The sequence below is a fragment of the Culex pipiens genome, chromosome 2 (assembly GCF_016801865.2).
Source record: "Culex pipiens pallens isolate TS chromosome 2, TS_CPP_V2, whole genome shotgun sequence".
Lineage (NCBI taxonomy): Eukaryota > Metazoa > Arthropoda > Insecta > Diptera > Culicidae > Culex > Culex pipiens.
The window spans coordinates 182,488,898-182,500,111 of record NC_068938.1 but is presented as its reverse complement, the minus strand read 5'-3'; positions in this window follow the sequence as shown (position 1 = coordinate 182,500,111).

Below are 11,214 nucleotides of genomic sequence, written 5' to 3'. Positions count from 1 at the left end.
ATCTCTTCACGCTTCCTGAGTTTTTCGCCCTTGCTGGAGAGATGCTCACGCGCTTTCGTGCCTGCCGAAACAAGGCAGAACAATTCCAAGCTCTCAGTGAGCTGATGATGAAGTACATCTACAACGGATAAGCTGCCTTGTGCAGCGAAGTTTTTCGACGTCAATAGACAAAACATACTGTGATTTAGTTTTAAGCTTTTCTATTTCTATCCTTTTCCTTAGCAAATCTAGAAGGTTTTTTTTTTAATTTTTCCTTCTCTTGCCAAATCCATTGTTAGAATATCCAATTACATCAAAATGAATTATAGTGTAAACCATAGTTGAAAGGAACTCCAAAACTCTATTAGGTTATAAGAAATACGGAATTGTAAATTGATTATTTACTGACAAAATAAATTGAATTGAATTGAAAATTGAATTGAATTGAATTGAATTGAATTGAATTGCAAATAAGAATTGAAAATATCCAAGCTTTTTTGTAATCTTCTTGTGATGACACGAAGGCTTCTGCCTTTGGCGGAGATGCTTGTGTCATCAGCAAAAAGTGATTTCTGACATCCTGGGGGCAAATCAGGCAAGTCAGAAGTAAAAATATTGTATAAAATTGGACCCAAAATGCTTCCTTGAGGGACGCCAGCACGTACAGGTAGTTGATCAGATTTGCTATTCTGATAACATACCTGCAGAGTACGATCCGTCAAATAATTTTGAATAATTTTCACGATATAAATCGGAAAATTAAACCTTTTCAATTTCGCAATCAAACCTTTATGCCAAACACTGTCAAATGCTTTTTCTATGTCAAGAAGAGCAGCGCCAGTAGAATAGCCCTCAGATTTGTTGCTTCGAATTAAATTTGAAACTCTCAACAACTGATGAGTAGTTGAATGCCCAAGGCGAAATCCAAACTGCTCATCAGCGAAAATTGAATTTTCATTAATGTGCGTCATCATTCTATTAAGAATTATTCTTTCGAATAATTTACTAATAGATGAAAGCAAACTAATGGGCCGATAGCTTGAGGCTTCAGCAGGATTTTTATCCGGTTTCAAAATCGGAATTACTTTGGCATTTTTCCAACTACTGGGAAAATATGCCAAATCAAAACATTTGTTGAAAATTTTGACCAAGCAACTTAAAGTTGCTTCTGGTAATTTTTTAATTAAAATGTAAAAAATGCCATCCTCACCAGGGGCTTTCATATTTTTAAATTTTTTGATAATAGATTTTATTTCATTCAGATCCGTATTAAAAACTTCATCTGATGAAAATTCTTGTTCAACAATATTCTGAAATTCTATTGAAATTTGATTTTCAATAGGACTCAAAACATTCAAGTTGAAATTATGAGCACTCTCGAACTGCTGAGCAAGTTTTTGAGCTTTTTCCCCATTAGTTAATAGAATATTATCACCATCTTTTAAAGAAGGGATGGGTTTTTGAGGTTTCTTAAGAACCTTTGAAAGTTTCCAAAAAGGTTTGGAATAAGGTTTAATTTGTTCGACATCTCTTGCGAACTTTTCATTTCGCAGGAGAGTGAATCTGTGGTCAATAACCTTTTGCAAATCTTTTTGAATTCGCTTCAGTGCAGGATCACGAGAACGTTGATACTGTCTTCGGCGAACATTTTTCAGACGAATCAGAAGCTGAAGATCGTCATCAATAATGGGAGAATCAAATTTGACTTGGACTTTTGGAATAGCAATATTCCTAGCACCCAAAATTGCATTAGTTAAAGATTCCAAGGCTGAATCAATATCAGCTTTGGTTTCTAAAACAAAATCATGATTCAAATTATTCTCAATATGATGCTGATACCTGTCCCAATTAGCTTTGTGGTAATTAAACACAGAACTATTGGGTCTGGTAACTGCTTCATGAGAAAGTGAAAAAGTTACTGGGAGGTGATCAGAATCAAAATCAGCATGAGTCACTAAAGGACCACAATACTGACTTTGATTTGTCAACACCAAATCAATTGTTGATGGATTTCTAACAGAAGAAAAGCAAGTTGGCCCATTCAGGTATAAAACCGAATAAAGACCAGAAGTGCAATCTCTGAACAGAATTTTACCATTGGAATTTACTTTTGAATTATTCCAAGATTGGTGTTTGGCATTAAAATCACCGATGATCAAAAATCGAGATCTATGCCGAGTAAGTTTATTCAAATCCCCTTTGAAATAATTTTTATTTTCCCCAGTGCATTGGAAAGGCAAATATGCAGCTGCAATCATAATTTTCCCAAAAGAAGTTTCAAGTTCAATGCCCAAACTTTCAATAACTTTTAACTTAAAGTCACGTAACGTGCTATAAGTCATACTACGGTGGATAACTATTGCAACTCCACCGCCATTTCGATTCATTCGGTTATTAGTTATAACTTTATAATCTGGATCACTTTTCAAATAAGTGCCAGTTTTTAAAAATGTTTCGGTTATAACAGCAACATGCACGTTATGAACTCGTAAAAAGTTGAAAAATTCATTTTCTTTCGCTTTTAAAGAGCGAGCATTAAAATTCATAATATTGATGGAATTACTTAGATCCATGATTAAACTTCAGGGTAAGAACAACATCATTCGCAAATTTTAATCCAATCTGGATTGCTTCCATCATGGATGTAGCATTACTCATTGTTTGAATCAAACCAAACAGTGAGTTTTGCAAAAAAGTCATTTTTTCAAACGTAACATCGCCGAGATCAGAAGATCTAAAAGCGTTGCCAGCAGAAAAAATTTCAAATGAGATTTGAGGTACCTGCCCAATTTCAGAAAGATTGGTAGAGGATTTAAAATTCGTGGATGAACCCGAAACAACGTTAGCATAAGAAATGCCATTGTTGTTACCTAACTTTTCCACGGTAGGGGTATTTCTAGCATTGTTCGAGTGAGACAGCACGAACGTTTGATTTAAAGATGCAGGTACAACCTGACTTTGAGAAAATTTCGGTTTGGATTTCAGCTGATGCTTAGCACGAGAATCCAAAACCTTTTTTCTGATGGGGCAATCCCAGAAATTTGATTTGTGATTTCCACCACAATTTGCACATTTAAATTGGGTGACTTCTTTCACGGGACAATTGTCCTTGTCGTGAGAAGAATCCCCGCAAACCATGCATTTTGGAACCATGGCGCAATGATCAGTACCGTGACCGAATGCCTGGCAACGCCGGCACGGGGTCAGATTCTGACCATTACCGCCATGTTTCTTAAAATGCTCCCACTTTACCCGTACATGGAACAAAAACTGAACTTTGTCCAAAAGTTTCAAATTGTTGATTTCATTTCTGTTGAAATGAATCAGATAAAATTGTGAAGTCAAACCAAAGCGAGAAATATTCCCGTTTGATTTTTTCTTCATCGGTATTACTTGGGATGGGGCAAAGCCAAGCAACACCTTAAGTTCGTTTTTGATCTCATCCACCGACAAGTCGTTGGAGAGACCTTTCAAGACCGCCTTGAATGGCCGAGCATTCTTGGTCTCATACGTGTAGAAATTGTGTTTGTGGTTTTTCAAATAACCAACAAAAGTTTGGTGATCTTGTAAAGATTCCGTCAACAAGCGACATTCTCCTCTTCGACCAAGCTGGAACGAAACTTTCAAATTGCAAGTTTCCTTGCAATTCTTCAGTTGCGTTCGAAAGCTGGCCAAATCGGAGACGGAAGTCACTACAATTGGCGGAGCCTTTACTCGTTTCTCGACGGCAGAAGGCTCAGTACGAGGAGAAGGTTCCTTGTCATCAGTTTCGGATAAAACACCGAAACTGTTTGTCAATGGAATTGGAGGATTGACCTCACATTCAGAATCAGAATCAGACCTCAGAAGAGGCTGTTTTCTTTTTCTGTTTCCGTTAGCGCGTTCAAACGCTTCACCGACGTAACGACCAAATCTTCAGAAGATTTGCGTTTACCTTTGTTTTGACGCATTTTGCAAGCAAAGTTCTCTTAAAAAGATGGCTTCGTTTGTAAAATACAACAAAATTTCAGGTGGGGTTAGTCTTGAAAAGACTGTTTAGAATTTTGGAAAATAACTCAGGTAGTCTTTAAAAAGACTGTGAATTTTGTTTTGAAATAACTCTGAGCTTAGGTAGTAAAAAATACCGCAGCTCTAGTGTCCGTTCACCACGAAGGTTCGCAAGACGATCATATCAGACCTAAAGTCGCGTTGAATAAGACGTAAAATTACACGACCATCATTCATGTAAGGTCGTGTAATATTACATTTAACGTAACTTCAATGGATATTTTTTCTAATTGGAATCTTAAAATTCTCATTGGAATAAATAAAGCATGTGAATACTGTCCAAAACTAAAGTTTTTTATTGTTACACTTCATAATTTAATGACACAACTCAAATCTCAGCTCAAAATGGTTTTTGTTCTTCGAATTTCCGCCGGATTTTCGTTCTTGGGTTTTGTTCCACTTGAAATCTTTTGGCTTGCCATTTCCAATGAGTTGGCTACCCAACGGTAGAAGGCATCAAGGTGGCACAACTGGAGAGAACTCACTACTTGCGCACTACGTTTTGATCCACTCCGGGAACATCCTCTTTGCTGGAACGAAAGTGTTCAGCCAAGAACATCACAAGCGGCGGCTTCCCGGAACAGTTCATCATGGGTGTTTTGCCTAATGTTCCATGTTTCCACCCGCAACCTGCCAAAAAAAAGGAATGATTAAAACATCAGCGATCTATTTCACCACATTTAACATTCATAAACTTATTACACACTTTGCACCAAATTCTCCACCCTTGCAAATCATAACTGCACACCAAATATTTGCACACTTGAAATCCTACCCCTTCTCCCCCCCGCTCGCGTAGAGTGGTGCGATTCTCGACTGAAGTTTGTTGCTTTCGCCCACTTTAGATCAGTTTCAAACTAGGGTGTGTGTCTTAGATAGTTTTTTTCTGCTGTAGTTTGAGGTGTGCACTTTGTTCGAGAGCTTTTCACAACTTGCACGATTGTCTAAAAATCTCTGAAATCCGCAATACCTTTTTCTTAAACGGTAGCAGGTTCTGGCCAGCAAAGGACCAAAATTGAAAATAGTTTCGCCCGAAAATGCTGCTGCAACAAAATTCTTAGCGACGTCGAGCATGGCGAATGTTTTGACAGTTCACCACGCGGACGAAAATGTAACGGCTGAAGCGCGTGTAATCGGGTAAAATTACATCTGATTTGATGCTCCAATTATGTGCATCAAATAAAGCGTAATGTTGGGTTATTTTACCTGTAATTTTAAGTTTCACGTGATGTAGAGGTGTACCAATGAGAATTGAATCAATTTACGTCAAAATATACATAATTTTACATCGAAAATACGATTACACGATTCAATAATAGGTTAATTCGAGAATTACGTCAAATGTAATAATCCAAATTTTTTAGTGTGTAAGAATATTTTTTTAAACTTTCAATTTATTACAAAATAACCGCTTGGCTCAATGGCATTCCATTGTCATGTAAAAACGGTTAATTAAAAAAAAACAACTTATTTAAGAAAAAAAAGATGATTAGGGTGTTCCAAAATTTTCACCCTTTGTCACGAAAGCTCAAATATTTCGGCTCTGGAGTAGTGCCGTAAACTGGGGTCAATCGGGACACATGGGGCGAATTGGGACAGCAGTTTTAACCATGTTGGAGCACAATATTTTGATTTTTCTGGTTGGTTTTGGTAAGAACAGACTCAGGTCAACAAAATGTGTACATCCATTTCCAAATTTAAAAGCTTTAAGTGCTCTAGAAACTGCTGTCCCTATTCAGACTGTAGTCCCGATTCACCCCAGATTACGGTGCGGTGCCTGTGTGGACGCGCAGTCCTGTTTTATTCGTGTTATTTTCCGTCTCTTTTGTGTCACTGTTCGAGTGATGTGCATAATTGGCAAAGGAAGCGCGTGGTCGTTAAAAAAAAATTCGGAGTGAAAAGTGATTTTTTTTGTGTGTGCCTTTTGTTTCGCATTTTTGTCGTGTATTGTGATATAGTTTATCGCGTAACAAAATTATTTTGATTCATTAAGAACGTCGTGTGGTGCGCGAGTCTTTTTTGTGTTGAAAAGACCTTCCCATAGCTTCGTAGCTCGGAGGGCTCGACGTCGGTTGTTTGTGTTTTAAGCCCTCTCCATAGCATCGTAGCTCGAGAGGCAACGAAAATCAATACCTTATCTAGCTAACAGAAAGAAGATAGGAAGGCACTTGATGATTGAGTTCGTCGCGTCTATTCCGTAACAAATTTATGAACTAAATGATTGTATAATTAAAAATCAGACTACGCTATCATTGCAGCATTGCGTTTAACACCTCATTTTATAAATAAATATTATTTAGATTTATCTTTCCACAGCCGGCTGTCTAAGATTAAACCATTTCATTAAAAATTTAACAACAGTTAAACGGAAAATGTCTCATCCGCAGCAATCGATTGTTTGCCTTGAGAATAAAATATAATACCTTTCAACAAACACTATGATTTTGGGTCGCATCATCATCTTCTATGATGAAGTCTGACCAAACACCCTATCCTACTAACCAATTTTCAGGTTCCTGGCGCTTGTGGGGTGTAAGCACAGAGTAAATCAGCTGCCCTAGTAGCAACCTGCGCTAACTAACATTCCCGTCCCTTAAAATCGAGATCTACAAACTGACATGGCGGGCGCCGTTGGTGGCCAATGATTGTTACCTATTCGCAACTGATCTTGTTCTGGAAATCATGGTGTTTTATCTTTTCAGCGCATTCATACATGCTGTTGATAAGGGAAATACCACTTGATAGTCGAAGCCTATGATCAGTAGTGCTGAAAGGATATTACGGTTCTGTTCAGCAACGGAGAAGGACAATCATGGGTGGTCTCTCATGCTCATGCTCATGCTCATGCTCAAAGCTCAAATATTTCGGCTCTGGAGTGTCAAAAATGTTTTTGCCTTTCTTACTCAAGAAAGGTATAGGTTTTACTTTATGGCTGTACGTCTTTCCCATTTTCGTAAATATTACGATTCAGCACGAATTTTCATCGGAAAAATCGTCAAAAAATCACACTGCATCGATTTTTGACAATTCACCTTGACAGAACTCGTCTATCTCCAACCCTAGAATTCTGAGAAAATAAATTCCGTGGAGTTCGAGTGATGTCCGTGTGTTGTAAAATTTCGCAATATTTTGTGTCACGAAGTCCTCGACTCCCCTAATTTCGATTTTGACTACTCCAGGTGCATTTGAAAGCTGGTATGCTGACGATATAAATACACAGTGTCGATGTTATGAATTGAAACAAGTTCTACCATTGTTATATTCTTTAGTAAGAAAGGCTCTATCTCACCCTAGGTGGGATTAAATCGGATTTTATCATGTAAATTCAACTTATTTCACGTAATGTTTTTTAGTTCAAATCTCATCAAAAATTAATTTATTTATTAATTAATATACATGATATGGAAATATTATTTTCAAAAAATTAACTCATTGGTACCCAAACTTGCCTTGATACCATATTTTTGCAACACGATTAGTAAAACATTCAAACAATGCCAATCACCACATTCTTCCCCGACCCGCTTCGAAATTCACTCCAGGAGTCACTTCTCAGAAATAGAGAAATCTAATCAAACACCGTTCCAAAAAGGGCGCTTGTTGACTGGGCTGGACTGAACTGCCGGCGCGATCTTCTGAATAGAATCTGCTCTCGAGCGATCCGTGGCTGTTGATACGCGCGAAAGCCGATTAGTGCCTCATTTTCCCAGTCAAACAACTGCTCGCTGCCTTCTGCGAGAAAGCTTATCGATCGTCGATGAATTATTATAAATCAATGATTTAGCAGTAAAATGAGAAGTGGAAGAAACCGGGAGTTGGGGGAAAACCGCGATCACGCGATGATTACAATATTCCTCGACGCGAAGGGCGTTATTATCGATTCCCAATTGGATTTCGGGGAGTTATTTTTTTGTGGGCTTTCGTGAAGGTGAAAAGAATTTGAGGTTAGAAGTTTGATAAAAAACCGGGGCGGTCAGAATCGTTGATTTCTCTCTCACCCGCAACCGAACCAATGTTTTGAGTTTTTGCCACCTCATGCTGGCGGCTGCTGCTGTGCTGACTTCTATGTTGGGCCTTCCTCACCTTAAGATCATAGTCATCCCGAGTATCATCAGCAGCAGCCAACACCGTTGGTGTTGTGCCTTGTTATTATATTGTGTGTATTTGCGCTGCGTAAAACGATTATAAACAGTCATTTATGGAGGCGTTAGGCCTGGTGGGTTTCGGCCGTGTAAGCTTAACCAATCGAACCGGGCACGGATTTGCTGGAGCTGCATGACCATGCAGGAGTTGGGCGAGACGTCAACGAGTCTCGATTGTCTTGGGGAAAGCGATTCCTGGATTTGCATCTCAAATTTATTCTCGGAATGTTTGAAGAAGTTAAGGGACTTTCCCTCCTGCGTGATTTTCTAACTCTGTTGGCAGACTGCTCCTCACGCCTTAATACACGTCCATAGTCACGTAATTAAATTAGGATTACTGTCACCAAGCAAACCAATCTCGTTGCAAAAGAGCCAGGCGCAGTCGCTTTTACGTTCCCACACAATAAATTCAAGTCTCCAAACATGGTCCTTGCTCGGTTCAAGCCTAAACCCGGAGTGCGCGCACCTCGGAACCAGTCCTGGTAAAGCACCGTTCGCCGATCGTTTTTTTTTCCTTCCATAAAAAGCACGCAAATTCCAACTTTTATGGAGTGCAAATTTGCTCGACTTTTAAGCATCGGTTTACATACGCAGCAGCAACTCTAAATGGGAACTCCGCTCTCAGCCGGCGATTATCGGCGATTTGTCGCGAAGTTTTGGCACCCGCGACGGGAGACAAAATTTCGTCCAGAAATGTCAACACTGATTGAGACCCATTTAGGGTAGGTGATTTTCGGGAGTCCCAATTTGGGCGAATTGCGCCAATTTGACACCCTCGATTGGGCGTGTTTATGACGGGGCAGATTTGCGTCGGATTTGTGCGGTTTGTTTGCCGAAGGCTACCAGAAAAAAATCATTTTTATTTATGTGTAATTTCGGTTTTTGATTGCCGTGCGGATTTCCAAAATCGTTCAGCTTAAAAAAAACCTTCAAAGTGACCGCCCGTCGGTTCGGGAACAAAGTAAAAGTTTGAAATAAGGTGATGCTAATTTCAGATAGGTCAAACTCCCGGGCTCCCTAATCAATCAATCGCGGAATCCAATTGGGTAATTATCAAGATTGGGATAGCTGCGGAGCGCACGAAGAACAGAGGCCGCACGGGCTCATCATTACGATATCGTGGATCTCCGAACCTATAGCTATCAAATTGGTTGTTGTATCTTGACGCGTTTGCTTCTCTCAAATTTTAAATTAAAAGTTGCGAACTCACTGTGGTAGTTTTGGTTTGAATGCTTTTGTATTTAATTTAGATACATCATTTTTGATGGATTTTTTTAGAGTTAAGTACATTAACTAAATACAAGATTAATTGAATGTTAAAGCCAATGTGAATAACTTATGTAAGGGGGAAAAATCTTGTAGAAATGTTCAATCAGATGAAATCAATTTAAAATGCATTCCCCCGCGTTTAGACTCCTTTTAAACACTAATAAACACATTATTAGAAAATCTTTTGAATTTTTTAAAATTCTCGATGTTCAGTACCGCAAAAAGGTTTTTTATCGCTAAAATTTCAATTTTTGACTTACATTTTTTCAAACAAATGATTGTAAAACGACTGAACTAGTGTAAAATGCATTGAAAGTAATTTAATTCAAATGTTGAGACTATGTTTTTTTTTAATTTCATAATTTTTTTTATATTGCTTTAATTTTTTATATTGATTTTTTGACCCCGATTTGGAAAAGATGTCGAACTTTAGGTTAAAAAAAAACATTCATGAACACAAGATTTTTTTTATTTATTGATATTCAGATTTTTCGACGATAGCAAAACTTATATTTTAGCAAAAAAAAACATGAAATCTATAAATAATTCTGTGAAACTTTTTAATTCAAAATTTTGAAAATAAAGCATGAAATTGAAAACATTTCTCAAAAGGTTTGTTTTTAACTTTAAAATTGAAGCAATTATTTTATAATATTTTCAATTAAAAAAAAAAATGCTCATAAGGTCCTCAAAAATTCGATATTTTGACTTTGCGGAAAATATCAATGTAGTAATTTTATCCTAAAGTATTAAGATGAATTTGTTTTAAATAGAGTAAAAAAATACAAAAATTATGTAGCTTTTCCAGAAAATTTGTAGCTAAAAAAATCAGATTCAATTTTTTTTATGAAACTCAAAACTATGCTTAAATGTATTTTTTTGTAATTCCGTCGTGAAACTACTTACTTTTCCTGTCATTCTTGAACGACGAAATAGCCTACTTTTCTGTACCAAAATTAACAGAATCGAATAGCAACACTTTTCAAAATAAATGCTCAATCAAACCATCCACATTAACGACCCCCGGGTCTTTTGTGGTCTCTATTGCAAGTTTCTGCTCGAACCTAGGAGTCCGAAGGCTTGAACGGGGAGAGCACCCAAACCTCTTTCTACTCCAAGGAACCTTCCACCCCAGTGTTTGAACTGACGACCTTTGGATTGCGAGTCCAACCGCCGCCAGCGATTCCACCGGAGTAGGCTTGGTTTGGTGTGTTGTTTGTACTTATGGCATGGAGACGACTCCTACACCTGGAATGACTTAACGGCCTAACAACCAAGGCCGGGACCGACATTTTACTTCCTCATCCGATGGAAGGTTGCAGCAGATGGGAATCGAACCCAGAATCATCCGCTTACAAAGCGGACAGCGTAACCATTCGGCCACGCACTGCCAAAATAAATGCTGAAAAGTTCTAATTTTCAGCACTCAAATGGGTGCTGAAAAGTTGAACTTTTCAGCACTTGTTTTGAAAAGTAACACTTTTATTTTTTTTTGATTTAAACGATTTATTGACAAAATACATGAAAATTTGACATAAAATTTCACTCAGTATGTGTTTTTTGGAATTGCAAATAATGTTGTATGGAACTCACTGCAAAACTTGTTTTTTTCAGCACTCTTCGTATTTATTCAACTCGGTGAACCCTCTTTTTGCAACATGTTGCATAAACTACTATTTTAGCAAGCAATATATTTCAATTATATTTAGAACATAAATATTTTCCTTGAGTAAAAAATATTAAAAGATAAATTATAATCCAAAACCTTAAAAAAATG